Source organism: Rhincodon typus, chromosome 10, assembly GCF_021869965.1.
Source record: "Rhincodon typus isolate 14 chromosome 10, sRhiTyp1.1, whole genome shotgun sequence".
Lineage (NCBI taxonomy): Eukaryota > Metazoa > Chordata > Chondrichthyes > Orectolobiformes > Rhincodontidae > Rhincodon > Rhincodon typus.
The window spans coordinates 44,870,351-44,890,151 of NC_063341.1; positions in this window are offsets into that span (position 1 = coordinate 44,870,351).

Sequence of the window (19,801 nt, forward strand, 5' to 3'; positions counted from 1 at the left end):
AGCTGTGTATTTCAGGAAAACTCCACTAGATTCAGACAGGTGCTTCTTCTACTGTCTCCTTAGAGTGTCTTAAAATCAGGGTAAACTCGGTAGGAAATTGGTGAATAAGGCATTTGAGACACCTTGAACTGTGCACCAGTTTCGGATAGGGTAAAAGTGTCCCGTTTTTGCTCACCATATGTCTCATTATTAGTACATGGCAACTATGAAGAATATGAATGTTATGTTTTTAAGGCAATGAAATGTATTTAGAGAAATGCCCAGTTCACATACATTTTGATGGAAAGATGGAGTGACCTCGAGTTTGGCCCTGTTCTGAGACACACAATGGTGAATGTGTTTTACATACATATGTTGTTTATGCCCTCCTAATGATTGTACAGATTTAATTGAAAGTGTATCCAACCTTGACAGGCTTCTACCTAGAAAGATGGATGTGAAGCCACAGTTCCCTATGTTTAATTTTCTATCTAGTTCTTCCTTTATGAGGTCCAATGATCATCGAGCTACAGGAAGTATCTTATTTGCCACTAGTCCCAGTGACAGTCTGTACCAGTATTCAGAAGATGATTAATGGAAGAACATTAGAGAGCAGCAGAGTAATTCACTGAATATATTCATCTTTGAGTTACACAAATCTTGATGTTTCAGGAAGCTGATGGGTGGAAAAGCGGAATTGTGGACAGAATTATATCAGTTATCATAATAAATAAAAAAACTGCAGATGCTGGAGATCTGAAACAAACAAAAACAGAAATTGCTGAAGAAAAGTCACTGAACTCTAAATATTAACTCTGTTTCTCTCTGCCCACATGCTCTTGGACCTCCTGAGTTTTACCAATAATTTCTGTTTTTGTTTAGACCAGTCATAAACGCGTTGAGAGGTGGAGCAGGCTAAACGTCAAATGTTCAACCCCTGTCATTGTTTATTATGCCTTGTATATGCTGTGAAGAATCTCAGGAAAGTTGAGATATCCAGTAGAAGTACTTATTGTGTTAAATATTAAATAAATCTGCATAGAAAAATAAAAGTTTGAGTGTAGCATTTCAATTCTCTGTAAACATTAAGTAGTGTCAGTAAAGAAAGATCTCAGTTTGTTAAGGGTAATGGTTCAAAGATGAACAAAATAAATTCAAATCTTGTAGCAATTTGATTTTATGACAGGCAACATTGTTTTATCCTGACTGTTGTCATTCCATTCTCTTCATGCTTTAACTTCTGTACAGCTGATCTGAATTTGTTACAATTTTACTCCTTTCAGGTTTGTTTTTCTGATGTATGTCTCCCCCCCACCCTAAACCGGTGTAATCACTGTGTCCATTCTGTACACCCAATCCTGTGAAACATCTAATCAATGATGGGCATTCCTGTGGACAGCCCCAGGTTCCTATGATCTCATGGTGTTTAACAGACATTGTAATCGCCAGGCCTTGGGATCTTTCTATGCATTCTATCAATTAGCATTCGAAAGTTACTGGTTGTACTCCTTCTAGTCTGTCCCAGACTTGTTTACCTCTAAGGACTGCTTGAATTCTGTTATTCATTGTATTTCATATATTATCTCTATCAAATTCAGTTATTCCTCTTACATAATTGGGACAGTGGATAATATATATAAAAAATATAAAAGACAGTTGGTTTTAACCAACTGCTATAAGATTCATATTATTAATTTCTATTATAAAGTTAGTTATAAAGTGTAAAGTTATACAGCTCCTTCCACTGTTAGCACTTGTAACTAATAAGTTGCAACCAATCTATTTCGTTCAGTGCGTACCAGGCATCTTTTTAAAGATAAAAGAAAGCGTTTCCTGAGACTAATTAACTTTCACATGTATGTTTAAATATTTTTCCCCTAATGTTTATATTATACTTTGGGTATACCTGTATCTACAATTATGTTGAAATCTATTTCTATGATTATCTGAAGAATCTTTAACTAGAACCTATTTCTAAATAATGTGAATAATTTCAAAGAAACAACCTATTACTACAAAATAACTTTAGCTGTTGTTTTCACAGCTGCTTAATGTGTTAGGTTGGCTGGTTCATGGGCTGAGATTTACAACACTTGTTCTAACCGATGCTGTTCACTTAATGGGACAACATCCTTTAATTAATGAGGCTGAAATCAATCACTTGTCTATCCTTAGATGTCCTCTTATCAAACTGTCTTGGATGGTTGCTTGCAGGGCCTCACATTCACCGTGGAGTAGCCCTGTTCAGAGATACCATTATGTTCCACTTAAATGCTAGAGCAGGCTGTTTTATTCTGTTTATCTCTTGTTGGCCATTTTGTGTCTTAATGCTAGAGCAGGCCGTTTTATCCTGTTTATTTCTTGTCGGACATTTTGTGTCTTTCATACATGGGCCACCCTTACAATAAGTGATAGATATGTTTCCAACAAAAGTTTGCATTAATTTAGCATCTTTAGATTTTCCTTGTTTTTCAGCAAAATTTGATCAAGGGAAAGTGTTATGTAAAGTTATATTATTGAGAAATATAATTAAATTCTGTCAATTTGGCCATCCTGAGATGTGCCTCCTGTCATTATCACTGATGTAAATAACCTTGGTGACTGGATACTGGCCTCTGTGGAGTTATTTAAAGGGTGACAAGAGAAGGATCAATAATGTAACCATGCAAAAGCTCCTACAACTCAAGCCAAACTAGAGTTCAAATAAGCACTAATGGAAGTGGACACCCTTACCAGTCTGACTGAGGTTGGGGAACACCACTTGAGTGAAAGCAATTGCATAGCCTTACCCAGGACATATTCTGAACAGAGGTTCTCTAGATCAGCCCACAGTAAAATCCCAAAACAAAACCAAGTTTGGCCAAATGGTTAAAATTTTCTTTAGGATCTGGGCCAGGAAGCCATTGCTGCCAGAATGCAGACTTGAGACAGCAAAAAAGTCCAATGAGACTAAATTGAGTAAGAGAACTCATAGGTTGGTATCCAGTTATTCCATTATTCACATTAGCCATTTCTGCTTTAATGCCCTCAAAACTCAGTTACTGACATTTTTTTCTAAAAAAAGTACTCTCAGATCCATTCCTCTCTCTCTAAAACAGAATGTGAAATTCAATCATATTATGGTCACTGCTATCTAAGGGTAACCTTCACTTTGAAATAATTAACTAATTCAATCTCATTGCACAGTACTAGGTCTAGTATAGCCTGCTCGCTGGTCAGCTCCTGAACAGACTGGTCTAAGGAACTATCCTGAAAATATTCAATAGACTCTTCATCTGGGTTACGTTTGCCTACCTGACATTTTTAGTTGACATGTAGATTAAAATCTTCAATGACTATTACTATGCCTTTCTGACAAGCTGTCATTATTTCATAGAATCCCCACAGCATGGAAGCAGGCCATTTGGCACTTTGAGTCCATACTGACTCTCCAAAGAGCATCCCACCACCCCCACCCTATTCCTGTAACCCTTCATTTCCCGTGGCTAATCCACCTAGCCTGTACATTCGTAGACACTACAGGCAGGTTATCATGGTTAATCCACCTAACCCGCACATCTTTGGACTGTGGAAGGAAACCGGAGCACCTGGAGCAGACCCACGCAGACACAGGGAGAATGTACAAACCCCACACAGACTGATGCCTGAGGGTCTCTGCTGCTGTTAGGCAGCAGTACTAACCACTGAGCCATGTGCCACCCTTTTTGTTTCTTTATTTCTTCATTTATGCTCCACCCTACTACGTGGTTACAATAGAGGACCTGTACACCTCTCCCATGAAAGGACTTTTGACTTTATCATTTTTCATCTCTATCTGAATAGTTTCCACATTTTGTTTTCCTGATCTTAGGCCATTCCTCCCTATTGTGCTAATTTGATCATTAACTAACAGATCCACCATTCCACCTTTGCCCCATTTCCTGTCCTTAACAAAAACATTAAAAAAAAGTTTTCTTTGGATTTGTTTTGTGACTAAATGTGCTGTGTTTTTTTTTGTTCAAGGAAAGAAAGGGAATTATAGAAAGTTGATTGTCTTATATGGAATATGAAAAAAAAAATACTGCTCAGTTGTATGGTAAGATAAAATATACAATATGAGAAAAACATTTGTTTAGTTTTCATTTGTTTTATTCAAGGATTGTTTGTATGTCTTCAAAAGTTTCTACTTAACAAGAAGAGAATATGTTAATAAAGCAAGTAATTAAACAGTAATTAATAAGTGAATTGGCAATTAGGTTAAAGGACAGGTCGATAGAGATGCAACAGTAGACATTTAAGGGAATATTTCGGAACACATGGAACAGATGCATTCCAATGACTAAGAAAATTCCAAGCAATTAATCCCAAATTAATTAACTGGGAAGATATAAATGGAGAACGAATAGGAGTGTGTGTGTGGAAGTAGCTATAAGACTGAGTATTTAGTAAATTCTACCCAAAAGAAAGGTTCTTTAATTCTGTCTTATCAACATGCTAGAATGCAGATTGACACTCATGGATCAGTACTAAATTATGAAACCAAATTTGTGAATTGTGAGGAGAATAGTCATAGAGTCATTTGAAACTAAAGGATAACATTCTATCCATCAAGTTCACGCTGGCTTGCTGTAGAGCAATCTAGTCAATCCCATGCCCTCATTCTATTCTCGTAGCTCTGCATGTTTATTTTCTTTTATTTCACATTCAATTGCCATTGTTTCCTTTTAAAATCCATTAAGCACTATCACCCTCAAAGGTACTGAGTTCCATACCTTTGCCACTTGCTGCATAAAAAAATGTTCTCCATCACATTCTGTCTGCCCCTTTTGCCCAAACCTTTAGCTGCTGAAATATTAATATTAGTCAAAGCCACGTTAATAAGGACTCCTCTAGCCTTTGTACTCTATATTAATGGAAGTATTTGCAAAGCGAAAGGAAAGATTAATGTTTTATTTCTGATTGGTTTTTGTTTTCAATTAAAATATCTATAACAGTAATTATCAAACATTTTATGAATCTTGCTTAAGATACAAATATCACTCCTTCTTCCTTCACAAAAATGCCTTACTCATAATTAAGTCATGACAGATGGAATACAGTGTGGGTAAGTGTGTGGTTATACACTTTGGTCAGTAAAATAGAGGTACTTTCTAAAAGGGAAAAGGCTTCAGAAACTGAAGCACGAAGGGACTTGGGAGTCATAGTTCAGGATTCTCTTAAGATTAAAATGTAGGTTAGTTGGCAGTTAGGAAGACGAATGCAGTGTTAACATTCATCTCAAGAGGGCTAGAATACAATAGAGATGCATTGCTGGGGCTGTATAAGGCTCTGGTCAGACCGCATTTGGAATATTGTGAGCAGTTTTGGGCCCCATATCTAAGGAAGGATGGGCTGGCCTTGGAGGGGGTCTAGAGGAGGTTTTCAAGGATGATCTCAGGAATGAAGGGTTCCTCATATGAGGAGCAGTTGAGGGCTTGGAGTCCGTGCTCGATGAAGTTTAGAAGGATGAGGGGAGAATCTGATTGAAACTTACAGAATACTGAGAGACCTAGATAGAATGGACATGGAGAAGATGTTTCCACGAGCAGGAGAGAAAAAGAGCCAAGGGCACAGTGTTTGGTTGAACTCTTTAAAATTGGAATGAAGAGGAATTTCTTCAGCCAAAGGGTGGTTAATCGATGAAACTCAATGCCACAGCGGGCTGTGGTGGCCAAATCATTGAGCGTATTTAAGACAGAATGAATAGGTTCTTGGTTAGTAAGGGGATCAAGGGTGATGGGGAGAAGGTAGGAGAATGAGATTGAGAATCATATCAGCCATGATTGAATGGTGGGTTGAATGATCTAATTCTGCTCCAATATCTTATGGTCTTAGTCTACTTTTTGCTCTATCTCCCACAATGGTCTTGTCTCCACTTGGTTTCCAAGATTTTTATTTCTCACTGATGCTGTCACCGATGTCCAGTAATTAGCAACTTCAATCGTGATTGTTTTTAACAATACTCATGTAATCTGCTCATTTATAAAAGATGGCGTGAAATTAAATATCTTATATCAATAATTATGGCTGATTGAGTGCAGCTGCAAATCTGTGTAGTGTTCAAATTGTTTCACAAACATCCTGATGTGTGCTGACAGCAAGCATTAGTCCCCTTTAAAGAACACAATAAATATAATAGCACAATTACACTCAGGACTCTAGCAGTATTGTGCAGGTGCTTTTTTTTATGTAACAGTCATGGAGAAAAGACCTCATTTTTTCTGAGCTCTTCTCATTTGCCAAAAGCAATCAAGTTCAAACAGCAGGTTGGTCCTTCTGGAGTGCGATGGGAGTCTGAGTTTACATCTGCATATGTTAAATTATTGAGTTTGATTTTTTAAATCTTTAGTTTCTCCTGACTTTTCTTATTCTGCTGGGCTCCTTCACTAGATTTCTCTCGGTTGCACTTCTCCAGCTTAAATAACTTTGGGTCTTGCTGATTCTGCAGCCCCAGTCCAAATTTCTTTTCTATCCCTTTTGCTGTTTCTTACTGCTGCACTTTATGGCCTCTAATCCCAGTGGCAGTGATGAAACCATGAAAGCACTCTTTTATCATTGCCTTGCCTTCCTTTTCTAGTCTTTGTATTTTTGCACTATACGTAAAGTTATCTCTGTTACTCTTATGAATATTTAATGTTATTCCTGGAGCCTTCTCTTGATCCCTATAGATTTTTCCTCTCTAAGGCCCCTGTCTTTTTCTAACTGTGGCTACTCTTCCTCTCTTTTCCTAATCCACACTCCTTTCCCTGAGCCTCTTAACAGCTTCTTGATGAAAGTTTGTCTTTGACTTATTGCGTTGCTAGTGTAGAACTCACTGTCTTCACCCACATAATGTGTTACATTACCAGATTGGATAGAGATCAATGTCATATGAACACGAACTCCTTAAATCTGCAGGTGGGGCCTTGAGTAGTCTATTATAGAGCAGAGGGACTTAGGGGTGCAGGTACATAATTCTTTGATTTTGCATCATAAATAGACAGGATGGTTAAAAAGGTTTTGGCATGCTTGCCTTCATTGCTCGGTCCTTTTGTGTATAGGAATTGGGAAGTCATGTTGAGGGTTTACAAACCATTGGTGAGGCCTCTTCCGGAGTGCTGTGTCCAGTTCTGGTCACCCAGTTACAGGAAGGATATTATTAAGCTGGAGGGGGTTCAGAAAGGATTTACCAGGATACTGCTGGGTATGGAGGTTTCAGTTATAAAGAAAGGCTGGAACTTTTTTCACTGGAGCGTAGAAATTTGAGAGGTGACATATAGAATTTCATAAAGTCATTAAGGGTATAGATAGGGTTAGTGGTAGTTGTCTTTTCCCTAGAATGGGAGATTTTAAGACTAGGGCAGGCATTTTTAAGGTGAGAGGAGAGAGATTTAAAAAAGACATGAGGGGCAAATTTTTTACACTGAGGGTGGTTCGCGTGTGGAATGAACTTCCTGAGGAAGTGGTGGATTTGGGCACAATTACACCATTTAAAAGACATTTGGATAAGTACATGAATAGGAAAGGTTTGGAGGGCTATGGGCCAGGAGCAGGCAGGTGGGACTCGTTTAGTTTGGGATTATGTTCAGTGTGGACTAGTTGCACAGTAAGGTCTGTTTCCATGCTGTATGCCTCTATGATTCTATAACTCTATGAGGTGGGAAGAGAAGGAGGGAAGAAGTGCAGATGTTGAAGTACTTTTGGAATGTAGTCAGTACTGTATGTTGGGAATCAAAACAGACAATTTACCCACAGCAAGGATCTACAAATAGCAATGAAGTACATGACCAGATAATTACCTGGATATTTGGGCACATGCGTGTGTAAGCTGATATCATACCACAAACCACATTGTAGTGTTGTTAGTGTGGAACACCAATCCACTGATGTAGATAGGAGAGGAGTGCTGAGACACCGATCTGTTGCTTGCATTTTGGAGGCCCTCAGATAACTATAAATACATCTGTCAGATTAGGGTTTTGAAGGCAGCCAGATGATGCTGATGGTTAAATAAGAGGTTGAGCTGAGATTTGAGATCAAGGACATTGGTTGGTGCTGCAGTCACAGGTGACAGGTCAGCTGCAGAGAACTTGAGAGATTAGGAGGTCAGGATCCAAGGGGTGGAAGTTAAGGGGTTAGGAGGAAAAGAAAGTTTAGGAGAAAGAGAATACTAGGAATTCAGGATCATATCAGGTGAAGCTTGAGGCTGAAGGGAGGGTGAGCAAGTGGGTAAAGAGGTATCAAGGGAGGATAATGATAGTGAGTGGAAGCAATCAGTAGGGTGGTAAAATGATTAGATCCAGAGCAGGCCTGTTTTTCCTCCTGAGACGGCCTTCAGTTAATCACCTTCCTTCTTGCATCCAATTGTTTGGAATGGTTTCGCTCAATACATCAATAATGGCAATGGTTAACTCAAATAAAACCAATCTCAGTTGACACTGACAAATATGAAATATTAATCATGGTGGCAGAGTAAGATGCTCCTGCCAGAGCTCCTCTCTTCTTGTTCTTTTTCTTTCTTTTTCTTTTTTTCTCACTTTTATCCTCTTTCTTTTTCTCTCCCCTTAGCCGTGGGCAGCGAGTCCTGGAGCAATGCGTGGGCTGCGAATCCCAGGACAGCACCTGGAGACGTAGCCCTCGAGCAGTATGGGCTACAAGTCCTGGAGAAGCATGCAGGCAGTGAATCCCGGAGCAGCATGTGGGAAAGCAGACCCGGAACAGCACGTGGGTACGGAGCCCTGGAGTAACATGTGGGGAAGCAGCCCCAGAGCAGCGCGGGCAGCGAGTCCCAGGCAGAGAGCAGCGCAGGGGAGGCAGACCTGGAACTTACCTTGGAGCGGCTGAGTGCCAGTACGGAGTGGACTAGAGCTTCAGAGCGGAGTGGGAACACCTGTTGGACTCAGGTCTGACATGGGTGGTCAGACCACACACGGAGGCCCTGCACTGAGCTGCTACTATGTAACGTTTATTTGAAATTTTTTACTTGACTGTAATGCCAATCCTTTAACAGTGTCTTATTTCTAACTTATATTTTAAACTCTGTAAAGTAATGTGACTACTTTTTTATTCCTCTTTTGTGTCCAAGATTTGTACCTAGGTATTTGTATCTAATTTGGTGCCATAAGACGCAGACATTGTAAAAGCTTTTCATTGTACTTCTACAATAGATTACATGTGACAATAAAGGATATTCTATTCTATTCTAATGAAACATGCCATTACCTCACTTACTTGAACATGAAAATGGATAAAGTAGATTCAATACTAGGTGAAGACAGTCTCTTGTTTGTTCTCACCTCATATGGCAATGACACACTTCCAGCCAGAAGTGAGAGGTAAGTATTGGGATATATTTTGGTCAGACTACAATATGAGCTCTCATGTTGTTCTTCAAACAGGGTCATGGAGTCTTTTCAGTTCGCTTCAAAAGCAGAATTGGCATCAGTTTAACATATTATCCAAAATACATCACTTTGGACAATTGAGCAGTCCTTCACTGTTGTAGTGAAATATCAATTTAGTATGTGCGCTCATGTTTCTGAAATGTGGCATGAGCCTTGCTTTGCCATCTCACCAGACCAGCCAATAAAATTTGCTCTTAAAAATATCATGGAAGTGGGCTCTGATTCAAATTCCAACTGGTGATGATTTGTGCTCTTCCTTTCTTTCTTCCTTTGTTTCTCGATCTGGGTGAGACATTCAGTTTCCCAGAATTTTCCAGTTAACATTTCTGTTGGAATTCAACAAGGTTGAACACTAGAGAGGTTGAGTCTTACTGTAATAAAGGCATAAATGAACATTTTCATGCCAATGAGTTGACGTGGGGAGATGGTTAATATTTTGCAAAATATATAACAGAGCTGGTCTGATCATTGTTTAACATTCATTCATGGGATCTGGGCATTCATGACTGGGCCAGCATTTATTGTCCGCCCCTACATACCCTTGGGAAAGCGATGGTGAGCTGTCTTGTTGAACCGCTGAAGTTCATCTGGTGGAGGTAGATCCACAATGTCATTAGGGAGGGAGTTCCAGGATATTAAGCCAGTGACACTGAAGGAGTGATGATACATTTCCAAGTCAGGACAGTGAGTGGCTTGGAGGGAGCATGCATGTGATGGTGTTGCAACATATCTGCTGCTCTTGTCCTTCTAGATGGTCATGTGTTTGGAAGGTGCTGTTTAAGAAGCCTTGAGGAATTTCTGCATTGCATCTTGTAGATGGCACACACTGCTGCAACTATGTGCTGGTAGTGGAGGGATTGAATGTGTTGCCAATCAAGCAGACTGCTTTGTCCTGGATAGTGTCACATTTCTTGAGTGTTGTTGGAACTGCAACCCAGGTGATGGACATTGAAATCCCCCAACCAGAGTACACTCTGTTACCCTCAGTGATTCCTTCACATGATGTTCAACATGGAGAAATATAGAGACATCAGCTGAAGGGGAGCAGTACACTGGTAATTAGCAGAAGGTTTCCTTGCTTATGTTTGACGTGATGCCATGAGAATTCATGGAACCTGGGGTCAATGTTGAGGACTCCCAGAGGAAATCCCACCTGACTATATACTGCTGCACTGCCTCTTCTGCTTCCGTGACAATGGGAAAAGACATGACATTATGATGGTGATCCCAGAGTATGACTACGTCATGTTGTTGCTTGACTTGTCTGTGAGACAGGTCTCCCAATTTTGGCATTAGACCCCAGAGGAAGAAGGACTTTGCAGGATCAAGAGTGCTGAGTTTCCTGTGTTGTTTTTGCTGCCTACATTGCTGAAAAGTGCCCCATTAGTTCTGTTCCTTTTTTGAGGAATTTTATTGCTGTTAGATACAACTGGATTGCTTGCTACGCCACTTCAGAGGGCACTTAAGAAACAACCACATTGCTATGTGACCTGGAGCCATGTGTACTCTAGACAGAAAAGGATAATCTACAATGGTTTTATGGTTATCATTAGATAATAATTAATGATTTTTAAAATTCAAATTCCACCATTTGCCATATAAGGATTCAATCCTCAGAGCATTACCTCTGTCACTGGATTACTAAACCTGTGACAATACTACTGTACCACCACTTTTCCTTATCAATATAAATGGCTCTAACACTGTTTAATTTGAGAGTAGCAATGTGAGCAAAAAGAAAATGCTGTTAGACAAGGTTCATTGTCTGCTAAGCAGCAAGGCTTCATGTTCCTAAAAGAAATTGATGCATTAAGCATGGGTTGCCTTAACAACAATAGGGTTTAAACTGGTTATTTATCAAGTTTCTCAAGTGTGAGAACTCCAGGAAGAAGCTCTCTGGCTAAAACAGATTTGCAAATTAATCAGTTGCATATTTCCTGACACAAAGACACCAAAGCTCAAATTCAGGATTCACTGCAAGATTACTGAATATTTCAAACGGGTTTTTTGTTATTTTAATAAGAAGCTTTTATATTTACACCATGGAAAGAGGCCAATTTTGCATCCATATTGCAGAAATGCTTATAGTATCATTGATCTATCTGTAATGATTGTAATGAGGTCAGTCAGGTGGACCTCATAAAATATAAATTCCCTGATTGGGGCTGTTAATCAGGTCTAATCAGGGAGTCCTGGCCGACAGATAAGAACAGGAGTATCAGAAATCCTAGACAACAAGGTGCAGGGCTGGACGAACACAGCAGGCCAAGCAGCATCACAGGAGCAGAGAGGCTGACGTTTCGGGCCTAGACCCTTCATCAGAAAAGAGGGAGGGGAAGGGGGTTCCGAAATAAATAGGGAGAGAGTGGGAGGCGGATAGAAGAGGGATAGAGGAGAGGATAGGTGGAGAGGAAACAAACAGGTCGAAGAGGCAGGGATGGAGCCAGTAAAGGTGAGTGTAGGTAGGGAGTTAGGAAGGGGATAGGTCAGTCCAGGGAGGACGGACAGGTCAAGGGGGCGGGATGAGATTGGTCGGTAGGAGATGGAGGTGCGGCTTGAGGTGGGAGGAGGGGATAGGTGGGAGGAAGAACAGGTTAGGGAGGCAGGGACGAGCTGGACTGGTTTTGGGATGCGGTGGGGGAGGGGAGATTTTGAAACTTGTGAAATCCTACGCCTGCCTCTTTGTAGGTTACGTGGAACAATCCCTCTTCCGTACCTACACGGGCCCTAAACCCCACCTCTTCCTCCATTACATTGATGACTGTATCAGCGCCGCCTCGTGCTCCCACGAGGAGCTCGAACAGTTCATCCACTTCACTAACACCTTCCACCCCAACCTTAAATTTACCTGGACCATCTCTAACACCTCTCTCCCCTTCCTGGACCTCTCTGTCTCCATATCGGGCAACCACCTAGAAACCGATATTCATTTCAAGCCCACCGACTCCCACAGCTACCTAGAATACTCCTCCTCCCACCCACCTTCCTGCAAAAATGCTATCCCCTATTCCCAATTCCTTCGCCTCCGCCGCATCTGCTGCCAGGATGAGGCATTCCACTCCCGTACATCTCAGTTGTCCTCGTTTTTCAAGGACCGTAACCTCCCCCCCTCGGTGGTCGAGAACGCTCTCAACCGTGTCTCCCACATCTCCCGCACCTCATCCCTCACACCTCGTCCATGCAATAAGAACCAAAAAAGAATCCCCCTCGTCCTCACGTACCACCCCACCAACCTCCGGATCCAACGCATCATCCTCCAACACTTCCGCCATCTGCAATCCAACCCCACCACCAAAGACATCTTTCCCTCCCCACCCTTATCTGCTTTCTGGAGGGACAACTCTCTCCGTGACTCCCTTGTCCGCTCCACACTCCCCTCCAGCTCCACCACACCCGGCACTTTTCCCTGCAACCGCAGGAAATGCTACACCTGCCCCCATACCTCCTCCCTCACCCCCATCCCAGGCCCCAAGAAGACTTTCCACATCAAGCAGATGTTCACCTGCACATCTGCCAATGTGGTATACTGCATCCACTGTACCCGGTGTGACTTCCTCTACATCGGGGAAACCAAGCGGTGGCTCGGGGACCGCTTTGCAGAACACCTACGCTCAGTTCGCAATAAACAACTGCACCTCCCAGTCGCGAACCATTTCAACTCCTCCTCCCATTCCTCAGACGACATGTCCATCCCGGGCCTCCTGCAGTGCCACAACGATGCCACCCGAAGGTTGCAGGAACAGCAACTCATATTCTGCTTGGGAACACTGAGCCCAATGGTAACAATGTGGATTTCACAAGTTTCAAAATCTCCCCTCCCCCTACCGCATCCCAAAACCAGTCCAGCTCGTCCCTGCCTCCCTAACCTGTTCTTCCTCCCACCTATCCCCTCCTCCCACCTCAAGCCGCACCTCCATCTCCTACCGACCAACCTCATCCTGCCCCCTTGACCTGTCCGTCCTCCCTGGACTGACCTATCCCCTTCCTAACTCCCTACCTACACTCACCTTTACTGGCTCCATCCCCGCCTCATCGACCTGTTTGTTTCCTCTCCACCTATCCTCTCCTCTATCCCTCTTCTATCCGTCTCCCACTCTCTCCCTATTTATTTCGGAACCCCCTTCCCCTCCCCCTTTTCTGATGAAGGGTCTAGGCCCGAAGCGTCAGCCTCTCTGCTCCTGTGATGCTGCTTGGCCTGCTGTGTTCATCCAGCCCTGCACCTTGTTGTCTTGGATTCTCCAGCATCTGCAGTTCCTACTATCTCTGTATCAGAAATCCTGTTCGGTCTGAGAGCTGGCTCTGAGGGAGCTGGATCAGTGTCAAGGAATTTCCACGTGTAAATAAAGGGTGACTTGGTGACAGGATACCAGCTTCCGTGGAGTTATTTCACTATCCACTTGAAATAATTAACAAAAAAGAGCAGGAAAGCAGCGTAGAATGCACAGCCCATTAATGGAATGTAATATAACCATTCTTCAAACTCCAGTGGTCAGTTCAGGTTTCAACTGTTAAAATCAGAGACAGCTCATGAGAATCAAATCTGTGGCAAGATTTTAAATCAACAGCAGCCCTAAACACTGACCAAATGCTATGAAAGAAATACTGTAATGTTGAGAATTGTGCAGCAGATGCTTCTGTATAATTGATGTGAGATTGGTTTATGACATTTTAAATAATTTACAAAAATTTGTTTATTACTGGACTTCAGAATGCAAAGATAATGTGTAGTTAAGCAAAGATCCAAACACCATGGTGCAATGTTAATATGCTGTTCTCTTTGTTGAACACAGAGCTACATTCTATTTGCTGAATTGTTAGTATGTTTCTGGAGTTAATACAAATCTCCAATTTTCCATTGTTAGATCCTATACAATCATTTAAAAGTCAGAACTAACACTTTTGCCAGATACAAGCATAATTTGAACAAGAGGTTTCATCTATTTCTTCAGCGATAGTAGGAACTGCAGATGCCGGAGAATTTGAGATAACAAGGTGTAGAGCTGGATGAACAGAGCAGGCCAAGCAGCATCAGAGGAGCAGGAAGGCCGATGTTTCGGACCTAGACCTTTCTTCAGAAAACTAGACCCTTATTCTGAAGAAGGGTCTAGGCCCGAAACGTCAGCCTTCCTGCTCCTCTGATGCTGCTTGGCCTGCTGTTTTCATCCAGCTCTACACCTTGTTATCTCATCTATTTCTTATCTGATTCTGCCTTCTTCCCAAAAATATAGTTTATTGATAAAATTTGTAACATTACTTAGTTCAAACTTGCCACTGCATATAATGTGTAATTCCAATCAGTTTTTTCCAAGATAGTAAACGTTCATCACTACACTAGTCATTGCAGTGTATAGAGTATTAGCATCATACAGCACGGAAACAGATCCTTCGCTCCAACCAGTCCATGCTGAACATAATCCCAAACTAAACTAGTTTCACCTACCTGCTCCTGGCCCAACTCCCTCAAAACATTTCCTATTCCTGTATCAATCCAACTGTCTTTTAAACATTGTAATTGTGCCCACATTCACCCCTTCCTCAGGAGGTTCATTCCATAGAACATTGAACATAGAATGGTATAGCACAAATCCTTCGGCCCACAATGTTGTGCCAACCTATTGTCCTACTAAGGTCAATCTACCCTGCAATACCTTACATTTTACTATCCTCTATGTGCCTATCCAAGAGTCACTTAAAAGTCTCTAAAGTATCTGACTCCATTATCACTGCCGGCAGCGCATTTCACATGCCCACCCCTCTCTGTGTGAAGAACCTACCTCTGACATCTCCCCTATACCTTCCTCCAATCACCTTAAAATTATGCCCCCTCGTAATAGTCATTTCCACCCTTGGAAAAAGTGTCTGACTATCCACTCTATCTATGCCTCTCATCATCTTGTGCACTTCTATCAAGTCACCTCCCATCCTTCTTCACTTCAATGAAAAAAGCCTTAGCTCCCTTAACCTTTCCTCATAAGTCTTGCTCTCCAGTCCAGGCAGCATCCTGGTAAATCTCCTCTGTACCCTCTCTGAAGCTTCCACATCTTTCCTATAATGAGGTGACCATAACTGAACACAATATTCCAAGTGTGGTCTAACCAGGGTTTTATAGAGCTGCAGCATAACCTCACGGCTCTTAAACTCAATTGCCCTGCCAATGAAAGCCAACACACCATACGCCTTCTTTATAACCCTATCAACTTGGGTAGCAACTTTGAGGGATTTATGGACGTGGACCCCAAGATCCCTCTGTTCCTCCACACTGCCGAGAATCCTGCTATTAACCCTGTATTCTGCATTCAAATTCAACCTTCCAAAATTAATCACTTCACACTTTTCTGGGTTGAATTCCATCTGCCACTTCTTTGCCCAGCTCTGCATCCTGTCAATGTCCCATTGAAACTTACAACAGCCCTCCACGCTGTTCACAACTCCTGTTCTACCAACCTTCGTGTCATCGGCAAACTTACTAAGCCACCCTTCCACTTCATCATTCAAGTCATTTATATAGATCACAAAGAGCAGAGGTCCCAGAACAGATCCCTGTGGAACACCGCTGGTCACTGAGCTCCAGGCTGAATACTTTCCATCTACTACCACCCTCTGTTATCTATTGGGCAGCCAGTTTTGTGTCCACACAGCCAAATATCCCTGAATCCCATGCGTCCTTACTTTCTAAATGAGCCTACCATGTGGAACCCTATCAAATGCCTTGCTAAAATCCATATACACCATATCCACTGCTCTACCTTCATCGATGTGTTCTGTCACATGCTCAAAGAATTCAATAAGGCTTGTGAGCCATGACCTGCCCCTCACAAAGCCATGCTGACTATTTCTAATCAAACTGTGCTTTTCCAAATAATCATAAATACTATCTCTCAGAATCATCTCCAATAATTTGCCCACCATAGAAGTCAGACTGACCGGTCTGTAATTTCCAGGATTATCCCCATTCCCTTTCTTGAATGACATTTGCCACCCTCCAGTCTTCTGGTACTACTGCAGTGGACAGTGATGATGCAAAGATCATTGCCAAAGGGAGAGCAATCTCTTCCCTCACTTCCCATAGCAACCTTGGGTATATCTCGTCTGGCCCAGGGGACTTATCTATCCTCATGTTTTTCAAAATTTCTAGAACATTCTCCTTCCTAACATCAACCTGTTCCAGCATATCTGCCTGTTTCATACTGTCCTCAGAAACATCAAGGTCTCTCTCACTGGTGAATACTGAAGCAAAGTATTCATTAAGAACCTCCCCTACTTCCTCTGACTCTGTGCACAAGTTCCCTCCACTATCCCTGATTGGCCCTATCCTCACTCTGGCCATCCTCTTGTTCCTCACAGAAGCATATGCGAACCACCCTCTGTATAAAAAAATTGCCTCATGTCTTTTTTAAATCTCTCTCCTCTCACCTTAAAAATGTGCCCCCTCGTCTTGAAATCCCCAATCCTAGGGAAAAACACAACTACCATTAACTCTATCTATACCTCTCACTATTTTATAAACTTCTATCAGGTCACTTCTCAACATCCAGTGCTCCAGTAAAAAAAAGTCCCAGCCTATCCAGCCTTTCTTTATAAGTCAAACTTTCCATACCCAGCAACATCCTGGTAAATCTCTTCTGATCCTTCTCCAACTTGATAATATCCTTCCTACAAAGACAAAAAAGCTGCAGATGCTGGAATCCAAGGTAGACAAACAGGAGGCTGGAAGAACACAGCAAGCCAGGCAGCATCTGGAGCAAAGGAGAAGTCAACGTTTTAGGTGTTACCATTCTTCAGGACTAATATCCTTCCTATAACTGGACAACCAGAACTGGACACAGTATTCCAGAAGAGACCTCACCAATGTCCCGTAAAATCTCAACATGACTTCCTGACTCCTGTACTCAAAGGACTGAACAATGAAAGCAAGCATGCCAAACACCTTTTTAACCACCCTGTCTATATGCAAACTTCAAAAAATTATGTACCTGCACCCCTTGGTCCCTTTGCTCTACAACACTACCTACCATTAATTGTATAAGCCCTACCCTTGTTTGTTGTACCAAAATGCAATACCTCATATTTGTCCAGATTGAACCCCATCTGCCATTTTTCAGCCCATATTTATAAGATTTTTTGAAAATTATAATTCATTCATAAAATTGGTAAAATTACATAACAAAACATTTTGAATTGAAAATTACAATATTTTTCATGGAATTATATTTTATTCATAATTTTTTAAAAGTGCATCACCTGACTTTCAACATTTATATTACATAAAGTGCAAATTAAAAGTTTCTACTAATGTTGTATGCTACTCTGTAAGTTTACAATTATGTTATTATTAACCATACTCATTAAATGTCAAACGTATAGTGGTGTAATAGCATTGTTACTGGACTTGTAATCCACAAGCCCAGGATAAGGCTCTGGAGCTCATGGCTAGCTTCAGTAATGGTGACCATGACAACAATCATCAATTGTCCTGAACCTCATGGGAAGAATATTTGTAATTCTTACCTGATTTGTCTATGCGTGGCTCTAGATTTACAACAATGGGCCAATCCTTACTTATTAGAAGTATTGAACACCAAAGTAAAAATGTTATGTTTCAGTAATATAGAGCATTGGTGAAAATACACCTTAAATACTGTGAGCAGTTTTGGTTTCCTTATTCAAGAAGTAAATACATGGAGACAGTTCAGAGGAGGCTTATTAGATTTAATTTGGAATGAATGAAGTGTCTTATGAGGATAATTTGAACAGGCTGGGCGTGTTTCCACTGGAGTTTAATAGAGTGACAGGTGTATAAGGTATATATGAAAGGTGTATATTGAAGTGTATAAGATCCTGAGTCATCGTGACAAGGCGGATGTGGAGAGGATGTCTCCATTATGGGTGAATCCAGAATTAAAAGGTACTGTTTTTAAATCAGGGCTCACCCTTTCTGAACAGAGATCAGGAGAATTTGTTTCTCTGAGGGTTAGGCAATTTTGGAACTCTCTGCCTCTGAAAACCATGGAGACAGGGTTAAAGAAGGGATTGGAAGGGATTAGATTCTTGTTAGACATGGGAAATCAAGAGTTATCGGTGTATATTAGAATGTTGAATTTGTAACACAAATAGATCAGCCCTGACTTTATTGAATGGCAGAGCAGGCTTGAGGGGCCAAATGTCTGCTCCTATTTTATATGTTCATATGATTCTTAACTGCCCTCTGAAATGGCTGTGTAAAACAGTCAGTTCATAGGGTAATTAGGGGTAAACAACAAATGCTTGCCTAGCCAGTGATGCTGAAGAGAATAAATTTTAAAAAAAGAACAGACCAAGAGATTTTTCAGCTTTAGTCCCTGGGTGTATTATGGCTGAAAGTCCTCAGCCACTGGCCTTTCCTCACTCATTTTGCACTGACTGCCCCAAGATGCAGAAGACCTTGGTACATTGTCCTAGACCTTGGAATTTTCTCTTAACCTCAACTGTTCTTCATGGTATCAGGAAGAGTGCATGACTTCAGCAAGGCACCTATAGTTAGCACTACACATTAGTGTTCTAGAGATAGTAGGAACTGCAGATGCTGGAGAATCTGAGATAACAAGGTGTAGGGCTGGATGAAAACAGCAGGCCAAGCAGCATCAGAGGAGCAGGAAGGCTGACGTTTCGGGCCTAGACCCTTCTTCAGAATAAGGGTCTAGTTTTCTGAAGAAAGGTCTAGGCCCGAAACATCGGCCTTCCTGCTCCTCTGATGCTGCTTGGCCTGCTCTGTTCATCCAGCTCTACACCTTGTTATCTTACATTAGTGTTCTAGTTTACATCAGTATCACATATTAGAAGCTACTGAATGAACTTCAGGTAATCACATAAGGTGTAAAATAAATTCAAATTGACTGATTTTACACATGTGTGCCTCTCCCATTAATGGGAACAGGGACTGAAAATTTGAAAAATTGAAATACAAAATTAAATTGCCAAAGAATGTGAGTACATATTCATTAACTTCACTTCTCTGCTGCTGCGGATTTTGTACAGTAACTCTTGATCTCAATTCCTGACCTCAGTATCACCTTCAACATAATAAGTACAGGAAGAAGAAAGTTTTAAAGAAAGCAAAAATAGAGTTGGAAGGAAGAATTGCTGTGTTAACACAGTGATGGGAGATTGGAACAATAATGCCAGGAATGTGAAGGTACATATTACAAATAACAGACAGAGAATATAAATGAATAATACAAAAAATGCTGGAAACACTGGCATCTGTAGAGAGATTAAAACAGAGCTAATGTTAAAAGTTGATGACACTTCATTCTCAAAATGTCGCTTTGGTTTGAGACCAAGGGGCAAATCTTCCGAGGAGTGGCTTGTTTCTCACCTGGATTTCCAAAGTAATCATCTTGACAAATGTAGGTGTACTTATGCTGAGTCTTCCGTTGTGGTGC